The sequence below is a fragment of the Primulina eburnea genome, chromosome 9, assembly GCF_022965805.1.
Source record: "Primulina eburnea isolate SZY01 chromosome 9, ASM2296580v1, whole genome shotgun sequence".
Classification (NCBI taxonomy): Eukaryota; Viridiplantae; Streptophyta; class Magnoliopsida; order Lamiales; family Gesneriaceae; genus Primulina; species Primulina eburnea.
In genome coordinates, this window is record NC_133109.1 from 11,209,130 (window position 1) to 11,224,252 (window position 15,123).

Below are 15,123 nucleotides of genomic sequence, written 5' to 3' on the forward strand. Positions count from 1 at the left end.
TTGATTGAGATAAACAGACTTAATAACAGCTGATGGTGTTGAGCTGTTACGAACTGCTAGTTGGGTATATACAGATGTTGTATAACCAGTATTGCGAGATTGACTTTATCAGAGCTATTTCCAGAAATAGAACTTGATATGAGATTAAAATTTCAGAACAGATTCATTGAGATGAGTTTCTGATTTAAACTCTGTATACATTTCTTCTGACCAATCTGAATTGATTACTTTGATTTCGAGGACGAAATCGTATCTTAAGGGGGAGAAATGTAATGCCCGAGAATTAATCACTGTTAATCAAGGATTATTGATTTATAATTTAACGTGAGTATTGAAGGGCCAACTGAGACACGATTTAAGAAAATCTGCGGCCATTATTCTGAATTTTAGAATGTGTTGCCGAAGCAACACCGCACCCGCGCCCTTGCATGTACCGCACCCGCGGTGCATGGACAGAAACTTGGTCAGTTTTATCGAAGGGTGACCGCACCCGCGGTCGTGCAATTTCAGAATAGATAAGAATGCCGAAGCATGAGCGCACCCGCGGTCTTGAACTTACCGCCCCCGCGGTGCGACGTGTTGTGCGAAAATGAGGACACCTCATGACATGCATGCACTGATATATATTGAAACACCCCACTTAAATAAACATTTTTAAATTTAAAAATAACTCGACATCAGCGGAACCATTTATCTTTAAAATAAAATATACTGTATATACATTGCAAACATTATCTTACAATACATAATCTCAAACATCTAATTCAAATACCATTATTACATATAATAAAATACATGCTATTTTTAAAACTTTAAATGTTCATCACACCCCAATAAAATCATTAACATATTCAAATAAAACTTTTCCAGTACAGTAGCTATATGACTTCTTCCCCTTGGACAATCTGCTTCAAATCTTTTTATTACCTGCATCACATGACATTAACTGAAATGAGATAAAACTCAGTAAGTAGAGAACTTTACATAACAAATACATATTTATATGGCTTGGCTTGAAACATTGCAATGGCAATAAACATTGAATAATACCATCTTCGATGAACAATAATGATAAAATCGATATAGATGGTATATCATAACATGAATTAAAGGAAATGAAACAATAGCTCAATGATCTGTAATCTGTGAATGTTATCTCTGTTAATATATATAAATATATATCGGACTGTGAGAGATAGCCATGAGAGGAAATGATAGTCTGTAACTTGTAATCTGTGACCTATGAATGTTATCTCTGTTAATATATATAAATATATATCGGACTGTGAGAGATAACCTATGGATAGTATCTCTGTGATATATGAAAATATATACCAGACTGTGAGAGATACTCTTCATGTGATTGGCCAATGACATGCATGAATTACTATCATTCCTTGAATTGTAGCATATGAAATTCATTTGGACAATTGAACAAACACTTGATAGGCACAATAGCTTGGTAGCTTCTTTATCAATGAAATCTATAAAATTCTTGGATCAATGAATATATATCAACAAATATGGCAATAACATGTCCATTAAAGAAGCTAGACATCAATAAAAATGGCTTGGATACATATATATCATGTGAGCACAAGGAATAGCCTCTACTTACAACCCAATCAACACTTGGTGGCAAAGATGACCTCAAAAGAATCCCTACAACAATAAACACCATAAAATCTATGAATTAACACCATATATACATAGATCCAAAAAGTCAACTCAAACCTTCAACCCAACAATTCCTTGCAAAACCAAAGAATAACTAAGATCTTACCTTGTAGCTTGCACCTAGACTAGGAGATGCTAAGATTTCCTCAAAAATCCTTGAACTTGGTTGAAGATTTGGAAGAGAATTTTGGGGAAGAAGATGAGAAGGAAGCGTATGAGAGAGAAGGAGAAATGAAGGAATGAAGATAAATCTCAAAACCAAGCATAAAAATCAATCCCCAAACTTAAAATCGTGATTTGAAATAACACTTTCGACAAATAATGCAGGGCAGCGCACCCGCGCTCGACTGGGCAGCGCTCCGCGCAGGCAGCGCACCCGCGCTGCACATAGCAGCGCGGGTGCGGCGCTGCTGCCGCACAGGCAACGCACCCGCGCTGCATATAGCAGCACGGGTGCGGCCTGCTGCCGCACAGGCAGCGCCCAGCGCAGGTGCGGCCTGCCCTCGGCCAGGCAGCGCCTCTGCGCTGCCAATGGCAGCGCAGGTGCGGCGCTGCTGTACCCGAGCGCTACTCCTCCGACACGAACTCCTAAAAACATCCTTTCTTGACTTAATATCCAACCTTTTCTTATTCCACTAAATTCTTATGAATTATAACAACCAAACTCCTTCTATAATCAAGCATAAAACATCTCCCAAAACTTGATCATATCAATATATGAATATCCCTTAACCATAACACATGAAATCAATGATCATAGCACAATAAAAACTTGGGATATTACATATATAGCAAGGGATCCTTCGAAATATTCAGGAGAAAATCTGAGAAAGAAGAGGAGAGATTTTGGGAATTCCTTACGCCTTTTGCGAGAAATCCGTCCGTCTGATTTCGAATCCGACTTCGGTATCGAGTTCCTAGCAACGTAGGCTACAACTGGACGTAAGTTTTGCTACGTTTTGACATGCTTTGAAATTATGATATTGTCAGAATTGAATGGAACTCATATATGTTGTTCTTGACATATTAGAGATCATAGAATCGAAGTCAGATTAAGAAACGGACTGATTATGAAATTGTTATGATTTTCGGAGTATTTTTGGAGTCGAGTTGATATCAGAATTGAGATGTTATTGATTATGAGATATTAGAATTGATATCTGACTGATATGATATGGCTGGATATATTGAGATTACGCCGTTATGTTGTTGAAACAGAATTTGATTGAATTCTGATTTTATCCAGTATGGATTGAGTGGTGTATTGATACTGTACCTTCAATATTTTTATTGTCTGACTGAGTATTGACAGGCTTGGGGTTCGAGACTTCGACAGAACTAGAGTATCAGAAAGAAAGGTATAAATTAATGTTGAGTTGGGATTGCATAACTCGAGTGAGGTTTGACTCGAGTCTCCCTAAATCACATACTTTCATTTATTGCATTGATATTTGCAATTGATGAGACTTATGATTGTAGTCTATTGATTTATAGCCACTGCATGTAATGACTGCTGATTCGCTAGTCATCGATTGATTTGCTTAGATACTGAATGCATGTATTGATTACTGAGTCGTTGAGTCATGGGCTGATTCGCCTAGTCACCGGCTGATTCGTCTGGTTATTGACTGATTCGTCTTAACTTAAGCTGATTCGCTTAATTACAGGCTGATTCGCCTAGTTGTTGGTTGATTTGCCAAATTATTGACTGATTCGTCAATCCTGCTGCTGATTCGCCCAGACATTGGATATATTAATTATATCGATGTCGTTTAGGGATTGATTCATTCCTATCGACTGAGATTCGGTATATTTATCATTATCCAGACATCGGGATCCCTAGGTTAGAGTTGAGTCGAGTCTGAGACGACGCGTCAGTGGAGTCTGAGACGACGCGTCAGTGGAGTCGAGTCTGAGACGACGCGTCAGTGGAGTCGAGTCTGAGACGACGCGTCGATTGAGTTGAGTCTGATACTCCTGGTTGATTTACATTGGTTATATCATTCATGTTTATTGAATGCTAGATATTGATTTATGTTTCTGATTTGAGACATGTTATGAATAATTCTTATATGCTTTCGTATATGCTTTTATATGATTGCATGTATACATTGTTTATACTGGGATATTTATATCTCACCGGAGTCATCCGGCTGTTGTCTTGTTTTGTATGTGGGCATGACAACAGGTGGGGCTGGATCAGGGTCAGGAAGAGGATGAGAGAAGATTAGATAGCGTGGAGATCCGGGCTTCGAAGCAACATAGGATTCAGCACTGATATGTAGTTGAACCTAGTTGAATTCTTGTAGATAACACAAGATTTGTATGTTCATGTTTAATATGTAATTTGAGTAAATTACATTACGTTTCCGCTTTGTATTTAAAAAAAAAAATTTAGACCCTGTCTTATAATTGATTAATTCGTCCCAATGATGATTAAGAACTTGATTAGCGTCCGGGTCCCCACACTATATAGTTGTTAAACCTTAGTTGAGACTGATTGTATATAGTGCAAAACTTGTACTTTTAATACTGACATGTATATTAAGATGTATGCCATTACGTTCCGCCTTTGACAATGTACTTTTAAAAAAAAAATTAGACCTTGTTTAATATAATTGATTAAATTAGTCCCAATGACGATTAAAAAGATGATTAGCGTCCGGGTCCCCACAACAGGTGGTATCAGAGCGATAGATCCTTTAGATTGAGATAGAAGAGGCTAGTGAGCGGGGTAGATTGAGGTTTTCTTTACTGCTTTTGAATGCTAGCATGTCTTACTGCTTTAATACATGTTACTTCCTTATCTGATTTGATATAGTAATATGTTTTATTGAGAATGGATCAGCACCGATTCTAGATCAGCAGTAATATGATCAGAGGAGGGCAGAAGCTGGTTATTGTATTTGGGTTACTAATCCTGTTGATAACCTGATATGCCTCCCAGACAAATCCCAGAACAGGGCAGTACTTCAAATCCTCCGATGGATGTCATAGCCACTCCAATGGAGACACTTTTGAAAAGACTTCAGTCATTTCACCCACCAACTTTGAAGGGAACGGAGACTTCCGTGGATTGTGAGAATTGGCTGGATGATATTGAAATGATGTTTGAGTCTTTGGAATATACTGATGAGCGGAAAGTGAAACTGATAGGACACCAGTTACACGACGTTGCCAAGAACTGGTGCATTACGACGAAGAGGGCATTGGAACACCGAGGTACGACCATTACCTATAATGTGTTTAGAACTGAATTCTATCAGAGGTTCTTCCCAGTGTCGTACAGGAAAGATAAGGGGGCAGAATTTGCTAATTTGAGACAGGGGCAGATGAATATAGAAGAGTATGTGTCCAAATTCTCTACCCTGTTGAGATTTGCTCAACATGTTGCTGAAAGTGAGGAAGCTACTGCTGATCAGTTCATCAATGGCTTGAACCCCGATATTTTTACATTGGTGAACACAGGGCGATCGAATAATTTCACTGATGCCCTGAATCGAGCCAAAGAAGCAGAAGATGGTCTGATGAGATAGAAAGGGGCTTCATTTGTGCCTCCAGCACCGAGACCACATCAACCACCTCCCAGATTTGAGGGTGGCAGCAGCAGTGGTGGGAAGAAAGAATTTTTGAAAGCCAAAGGAAAGCAATTTAAGAAATCTGGCAGTAGTTCTTCTAGCTCCGGTGTTTCTCGACAGAGCCAGAGTTACACTGGAGTTTATTGTAGGACTTGCGGAGGAAGACATGCAACTGAGCAATGCCAGGGAGTGACTGGTAGTTGCAACATCTGCAAGCAGCCGGGACACTTTGCTAAAGTGTGTCCACAGAGAGGTTCCCAAATATCCGACGGAGCCGAGTCATCGGGATCAGCAGCACAGACTGAGAGACGATCAGCTGCTGTTCATACATTCCAGCCAGCGCCAGCTCAGTCAAAGAAAAGGCTAGTAGGAAGCCAGACAGGTAGCCAGCCTCCTAGACAGCAGGCCAGAGTATTCGCTTTGACAGAGGAGCAGGCCCAGGAAGCACCAGATGACGTTGTGGCAGGTAACTGTTCTTTATGTGGTTACCCTGCTTATGTATTGATTGATACTGGTGCTTCACATACATTTATTTCTGAACGATTTACATTAAGTCATGCATTACCTGTAGAGTCTTTAGCTACTGTAGTGTCTGTCTCTTCTCCTTTGGGGACATGTTTGATATCCGTAAATTCTGTAAAACATTGTATACTACAGTATGACGGGCATGAGATTGAATTATATTGCATCGTACTTGGGTTGTCCGATTTTGATTGTATTATCGGTATTGATATGCTGACCAAGTACAGAGCGACTGTTGATTGTTTCCACAAGATTGTAAGATTCATACCAGATATGGCTGAAGAGTGGAAATTTTACGGTAAGGGTTCTAGATCGAGAATTCCTTTAGTATCCGTATTATCTATGACTCGATTGTTACAAAAAGGAGCAGAGGGATTCCTTGTTTATTCAGTAGATGTACTGAAGTCGAGTCCATCATTGGCAGACCTGCCAGTGGTATGTGAGTTTGCTGACGTCTTTCCAGATGAAATTCCGGGATTGCCTCCAGCCCGAGAGATAGACTTCAGCATCGAATTGATGCCAGGTACAGTTCCGATTTCTAGAACTCCGTACAGAATGGCACCGATAGAATTAAAAGAGCTGAAAGATCAGTTGGAGGATCTACTGGGCAAGAGGTACCTCAGACCGAGTGTGTCTCCTTGGGGTGCTCCAGTATTGTTTGTAAGAAAGAAAGACGGTTCGATGAGACTTTGTATCGATTACCGCAACTGAACAAGGCAACGGTAAAGAATAAATATCCTTTGCCACGTATTGATGATTTCTTTGACCAGTTGCAGGGTTCTTCGATATATTCTAAGATCAATTTGAGATCTGGATATCATCAGCTGAGAGTTAGAGATTCTGATATTTCAAAGACAGCATTCAGAACCAGGTATGGACACTATGAATTTATTGTCCTGCCGTTTGGTTTGACGAATGCTCCAGCTGTATTTATGGGATTAATGAACCGTGTATTCCAGAAATATCTCGATGAATTTGTGATTATATTCATTGATGATATTTTGATTTATTCAAAGAATATGAGTGAGCATGCTGAGCATTTAAGAATTGTGTTGCGAATTTTGAGGACTGAGAAATTATATGCTAAGCTGTCGAAATATGAGTTTTGGTTAAGACAAGTAGTATTTCTGGGTCATATTATATCCGGAGATGGTATATCAGTTGATCCCAGTAAGGTTGAAGCCGTGATTTCTTGGCCAAGACCGACATCAGTACCCGAAATTCGTAGTTTTATGGGTTTAGAAGGATATTACCGCCGTTTCATTAAATATTTCTCGAGTATAGCTAAACCAATAGTCAGCTGACTCAGAAGAATGCTCCATTTGTTTGGTCCGAAGAATGTGAGACCAGTTTTCTGGAATTGAAAAAGAGATTTACCAGTGCTCCGGTGTTGACTATCCCATCCGGTACTGGTGATTTTGTGGTTTATTGCGACGCTTCTCACAGAGGGTTGGGATGTGTTCTGATGCAGCGAGGGCATGTTATTGCTTATGCCTCAAGACAGCTTAAACCACATGAGACCCGTTATCCAATTCATGACCTTGAATTGGCAGCCATTGTCTTTGCATTAAAGATATGGCGACACTACCTCTACGGTGAGAAATTTGGAATCTATTCTGATTACAAAAGCTTGAAATATCTGTTTTCACAGTCTGAATTGAATATGAGGCAACGAAGATGGCTTGATTTGCTTAAAGACTTTGATTGTGAAATCAAATACTATCCAGGAAAGTCTAATTCAGCAGCAGACGCACTGAGTCGAAAGGTATGTTCTTTATCCTTATCGACGATTGGTGTTTCAAATTTGATAGAAGACTGCTGTTTGTCTGGATTAGAATTTGAAACAGATTATAGACCGTTGAGACTCTATGCAGTACAAGTGGAACCCGATCTGATCTTAAGGATTAAGGAAGCTTAGAAAGTTGATCAGAATGTACAGAAATCAGTATCGATGGTCAGAACAGGGCATCGATCGGAGTATCAGGTATGTGATAACGTCTTGTATGTGAATAATCGTCTGGTTGTGCCGAATGTTTCAGATTTGAGACGACAGATATTGTCAGAAACGCACAACAGTCGATTCAGTATTCATCCTAGTGGCAGGAAGATGTATAATGATTTGAAAAGACAGTTCTGATGGAAACAAATGAAGACTGACATTGCCGAATTTGTTTCCAAATGTCTGAATTGCCAGCAGATGAAAGCAGAAAGAAAGAAATAAGGAGGTTTATTACAGAGTTTGTCTATCCCTGAATGGAAATGGGATCACATTTCCATGGATTTTGTGATGCAGTTGCCGCGTTACTCCCGAGGTAGTGATGCGATTTGGGTCGTGATTGATAGATTGACCAAATCCGCATGTTTTATTCCGTACAAGATGACGTACAGATTTGATCAGATGGCAGAGATTTATGTCAGAGAAGTCGTCAGATTGCACGGAGTACCGAAGTCAATTGTATCAGACCGTGATCCTCGATTTACTTCGCACTTCTAGCAGAGTTTGCAGCAGGCTCTCGGTACAAAGATACATCTGAGTACCGCATATCATCCACAGACCAACGGACAGTCAGAGCAGACTATCTAGACACTGGAGGATATGCTGAGAGCAATAGTGCTTGATTTTAGCACTAATTGGCAAGAAGCATTGCCACTTTGTGAGTTTTCGTACAACAACAGCTATCAGACGAGTATTGAGATGGCACCATTTGAAGCGTTGTACGGAAAGAAGTGTCGATCCCCTCTCTATTGGGATGATATCTCTGAAGTTCCTGAGATTGGACCTGACATGATCAGAGATATGACTTTTAAAAGTGAAGCTAATTCGAAAGAAAATGAAGGCAGCGCAAGACAGACAGGCCAAATATGCCAATGTTCGACGTATACCGTTGGTATTTGAGACAGGAGACCGAGTATTTTTGAAGATTTCACCTTTCAGAGGAGTTGTCAGATTTGGCAAGAAAGGGAAACTGTCTCCACGATACATTGGGCCTTATGAGATTCTCGAGAAGATAGGAGATCGTGCCTATCGACTCGCTTTACCGCCTTCATAATCCGAGATACATGATGTCTTTCATGTCTCGTTATTAAGAAAATATCTTCCTGATGCTTCACATGCTATTCAGCCAGAGGAGGCCGAACTGGATGAAACACTAAGCTATGTTGAAAAACCGAGTTAGATTATCGATCGTAAAGAAAAACAGCTCAAAACGAACACTATTCTACTTGTAAAAGTTCAATGGACTCGTCATGGCACTGAAGAAGCCACCTGGGAGACGGAATCAGATATGAGACAAGAATTCCCAGAGTTATTTCGATAATGTAAATGTCTTATACAGTTTCTGTATATACTCCTTATTGATATGATTGATCGCCTGTGATTTCGAGGACGAAATCTTATCTTAGGGGAGGAGAAATGTAATGCCCAAGATTTTATATCGTGTTAAATTACGATTATTGACTTTAATCAAGACGATTATGAAATGGCTTAATGAGACACGAATTGAGATAGCATGTAAGATTTGTTGGCGTAAGGACCGAAGGCCTCATGCATATGCGCGAAGAGTAGGCGCATATACGTGAGCTGTGCGGAAGCCATAATGCGAGACAGAGCATTGGGCGCACATGCGCGACCTCAAGAGCGCACTTGCGCGAGAGGTCCAGAAAGTTGGGCACACATGCGCGACTTAGATTCGCGCATCTGCGCGAGGGTACCCGAGAGTTGCGAAGAATGCTTCGCGCATATGCGCGGAAGATTGGCAAGCATATGCGCGAGCTGCCGTGAGAACGACGCGCCGGGACAAAGTGTCTCGTGCATATGCACCGAGGAGGGTCGCGCATATGCTGTTAGAGTAGGTGCCGGTCGAGCCAAGTGTTGTCCGAGTGTTCACAACGAAACTCTATGTATTAGCAATCTTTATTTTAATAATATTTGAAATTATTGTTTTGGCAAATCTTTATCTGTATACCCATGCTAGTTGCATAGATAAAGACCTTGAATATACAAATAGTAGAAAGAATATGAGATGCTCATATGATGAGTATCATGGAACTCATATTTGGAATACTGTATATTCTAAACAGTTCCTAGTCGATTCAGCCGCCGCTAAGAAGGATATAGGCCGCTAGAGTTCGAGACTAGTATCTGCGATGTGAGTACCATGTTTCATTGGTAGGGGACATTGTGATGTCCGAGCATGCACATATGTGCTCCTTGTAGAGTGCACTGAACAACCCTCCATAAAGGACTTTCCAAGTGGTTCTCACTTATCGAGTGGAAACGTTCTAGTTTATGGTTGTACACCATTAGTCCTTATGACCTGGGACAACATTGAGACTCTATATGCTAGAATTACACTTTGACTTGTTTACCGACTCTCATGGGGTCATCAGGTGGCAAGGTTGGGTGTTCTGTCGAAACATATAGGAGTCGATGCATTGTAGTCGGGGATTCACCGCTTACCTTCGGGTATGGATATCTTATGTGTTATCATGTGTATGTAGGTTGAAATCTCTGATCAGAGTATGGTTGTAATTATGAAAGGGGTTTCATAGATTACACCATCGATGCAACTACGACATGACACATAGTATCGATTCATTGACAAATCTCGATAAACCAATGGTTGTCGAATCAGTCGGGATTTATGAGTTGAAGGAACCGTACTGTACGCTAACCATAATTGAATGGTTCTTGCAGGCACTATCATTTGATACCTAGGGAATCATGTAAGCGATGCTGCTAGGCGTTTAACATGATTGGTTGGGTACTATCAGACTTGAGTTCTGACGTTCTTGTTATCAAGGAGTTGATAAGTAAGAATGGAGCAATTGGGGTATGCTCATATAAGGACATGTTTAGTCCGAATCACATAGAGATGTGAACCCACGGCTAGTTGTATCAATGAACCATTGAGGGTCACACAAGTACTAGCTTTCTAGATCCCGTTGAGAAGAGAAATAGTTCAATGTGTTGAACGGCTTATAAAGGAGTTTATAAGCGTAAAGAAAAATTAGAAGTATGAATTCTATAAAGGAGAAATTAGTTCAATGTGTTGAACGGCTTATAAATGAGTTTATAAGCATAAAGGAAAAATAGAAATATGACTTCTATGAGAGAAATGTAAATTTTAATTTATGGAAGTGTTCCTATATTAAAAGTTGGCCAAACAAATAATGTATTTGAAAATTGTGATTTTCATAAACATTATTATGGACTTAATTAAATTAATTCAAGTGTTGAACTAATTAAACACTAGTGGACCTAGTAGAGTCCAAATAATTAAATTAATTCAAGTGTTGAATTAATTAAACAATATTGGGTCTTGTAGAGCCCAATTAAAAATAATTATTAGACTAGTGGGCTTGAGTAAAATCAAGCAATGGTTAAATGGTCTCAAATGTGTTTGGGACATTTAAATAAAAGACCACGGGCTTTGTAATTGTTACAAACCCAAATAGAAAGGCATGCAAGGGAGGTGAAAGGTTGGGAAACAACTTTTTGTATAACCAAAGCTTGGCATGCAACTTTTTTACTTTAACTTTTCCCACAACCAAAAAAATGTCTCTCCTTCTCTCCTAGCATGAATAGTGGCTGAAAATACTATTCATCCTCTCCAATTTTTTGTTCTTCAATTGTTGAAGAAACACTACACTTCTCAAAGAAAAATGCTCTAATTTTTCTAGTGCAAAATTAGAGTGGTTCTAGCTAGTTGGTGGTGGGCCTAATTTGAAGGAAAGATTCAAGAACAAGGAGAGCTTGTAGATAATTTCTACCATTGAAGAGCTAAGGTGTTTACACCTTAGTTGGAGCCATACATCAATCCTTGTGATTGATAGGTACATTTCTTAACACACTATGAATGTCATTTTGTGTTTTATTGTATTTTCTACACACATTCACTTGAAATTTCTTGATGAAAATTAAAATTTTTAAACTTCCGTTGCGCTTCTGGTCACCGTAACCGATCCCCTTTGATATGCGCGAGATGTGTTGTGCTAAGAAGTGAGCCACCTAGTCGAAGCATGCATGATATATGTATATATATGTGTAGCAAACGTAATTCAGAGAAAAAGAAGGGAAAAACGAGGCTCTGAGGAAGAATTGCTCTCTGATTTCAGAATTTGTTTTACGTACGATCCGACCGTCCAAATTTAAATCCGCATACGACACCGTGTTCCTAGCAACGACAGATACTACAGAACGTAAGTTTCGTTACGTTTTATTAAAATTTGAAATTATGCTATGTCCAGAATCAGATACGATTCATATATGGTGCTCTTGACATAGTAGACATCATAGAATCAAAGTCAGATTAAGAAACAGATATCATATGGAATTGTTATGATTTTCAGAATGAAATTGATTAGAATTGATGTCAGATTTGTACGGTGGTTGATTATAAGTTATTCGAATTAGTATATACTGGTGTGGTATCACCGTTATCACAAGATTGTATTGTTGTACCATCAGAATTTGATAAGACAGAGATGTCTTGATTTGAATAGAATATTGATACAGTATATTGATATTGTCATTACCAGATTGAACACTGACAAACTTTGAGTCACTTCTTCGATTGTATCAGAGCTACAGAATGAAAGGTATAAATAAATGTTGATTCGGGATTGCACAACTCGAGTTAGGTTTGACTTGAGTTTCCCTAAATCACATACTTTATTTCATTGCATTGATATTTGCGAATTATCAGATTGATATGTTTAGTCTATTGAATTATAGCAGAGCAAGAGTTCGAGTCTAGGCAGATCAGCCTAGCTAGGGCAGAACCTCCAAGTCTTGGCAGAACCGCTAAGACCCTAGAATTGTGGTATATAGATGAGCTTAGAAGTAGATCGACTTCTATTGTAGATATTCGATATAGAATGCCAAAGTCTAAATTAGATTGGGATCCCTAGATTAGAAATGAGATGAGATGAGATAACGAGTCATTGATTTAAATACAGATTTGTATTGATTCATGTAGTCAGATTGGATACATGTGTTGATGTTTGTTTGTGCTTTTATATATGCTTTATATGATTGCATTGATACATTGTTTATACTGGGATTTTATTCTCATCGGAGTTATCCGGCTGTTGTCGTGTTTCTATGTGTACATGGCAACAGGTGGGACAGATTCAGGGTCACAGTGGTGAAGAAAGATCAAGATTAGAGTGAAGACTACGGACTTGGACTAGAGATAGGGTTTAAACACTTGCTATATAGTTGTTAAACCTTAGTTGAGACTGATTGTATATAGTGCAAGACTTGTACTTTTAATACTGACATGTATATTAAGATGTATACCATTACGTTCCGCCTTGGATAATGTACTTTAAAAAAAAACATTTAGACCCTGTTTAATATAATTGATTAAATTAGTCCCAATGACGATTAAGAAGATGATTAGCGTCCGGGTCCCCACAACAGCTTTCCGGCGTACAGGCCTCCCCAATAATATGAGCCAGACACTGTCCGCGGGTAACGATCAACATGCAACCACGGTTGATGGAAGACAAGGAAAAAAAATAAACTATTTTAATTTTTACTTTTTCGGTTTGATATAAATTTTGAATCTTATTCAAAATGAGGGATTTTAATTTTAAAATTGTCTCATCATTTTAATTTAAAAAATCGCGTGCCACGAGTTTGTATGTTTTTCGAATTCATGCAACTATATTATATAATAATATACATACATGCATACTACTATATATCACATATATCATAATAAGACATTCAACAATAAATAAGGATGATCGATCGCCAACACTATTAGATCCATGTGAGCCATACATGGATCCAGGTCCAAACCTAGGTGAATGCAGGGATGCAAATGCAACTATTACAAAAGCTTCCAATATTTTACATGTCTTCATCTCGTTCATCGGGCCCACCATCTTCCAGTCTTGATCTTCCACTATTTCTAATAGTTACATTTAAATAGACATGGCACATAAGGGATACATCTCATGGGGTGGGAACGGGCCATAAACCAGGCCCACTTTAATAATATCAAATATAAAAAAACGAATAAAACAATAAAATATCCTAACATACACCTAACACATTGGTCAAGGCTCTCGATCATCCTTAATGCATTTAATATCAAATATTAACATCAATTAATTAAACAAAATTAATTGATAAATCATATATCTAATAATAATATCACTAACCACCACAATTATTAAAGATTTAATAAATTAAATAAACCCCTTTATTTAATTTCTAATTAAAACAGTAATAATTGATTTCTTGTAAAAAACTCATTTTTATCATAAATAATTAAAATCATATTCTAATTATTTATTTCACAAGAAAATTATAAATTTTCTAAAAATCAATTTTCCAAAATAACAATGAACCAATTTTCCAAAAATATCAAATTTAACCAAAAACTTGAAAAATCAGAAAATTGTACCCTAGGCCCAAAAAAATCAAGCCCATCATCCAGCACGGTTCCCGAGACACTCCCGGACAGCCGTCCGCGCTGCCCGCGCTGCCCGCCCGCTGCCCGAACGTTTCGGGCAGTGGCGGCAGCCCTTGTGCGCGCAGGTGCGCGCGTGATGCGCGCTGGCGGGCAGGACGCCGTGCGCGCTGCGCGCTGGAGTCCCCACGCCGCGGGCCGCGCGCGCTGCGCGGGCGTGGGCAGATTCAATTTTTTTCTGAAAAAAAAATAATTTTTCTTGGTGCTATAATTTTCTGAAAAATTTTCTTGTGTGGTTAGAAATAAATTATTCAATATCAAATCATACGATTTAGAAAAAACCTTGGCTCTGATACCACTGTTGGATCTCGGTTTCTACACTCCCAAACGCAACGGAAGTTTTAAAAATTTTATTTTATTTTGACAATCAAAATATGATTTGCTTTGGACGCTCGTATGATTTTAAGCAAAATATTCATAGGATGTTAAAAAATTATACCTTTGGTGAATAATTTCACTTGGCTCCAAATATTCTGGTGTTAGCGGATATAGCTCTTGTTGAAAATCCTCACGAACTTTCTTCGATCTCCTTCTATTAAGTCCACGACCAAAAGATTTGTTCCTCTTCTAATTTGCACTAGAAAATTAGAAGATATTTTTGCGTAGAGATAGAACACTAAAACCCGGCACAACCCTCAAACATTTTGAGTGGTCGAATTTGAGAGAAAGTGGGAGGAAAAAAATTTATAGATCTTCAATTATCATCAATCAAAACCATCGAAGAGCATCATTTGATAAGGATAAGAAATCCTTATTTTAATACAAATCCTTCATTTAACTTAATTAATACAATTAATTAAATAAATGAAATATTCTTATTTTAGGTCAATCGTGATTCTCGAATATTATGGCTTGAAATT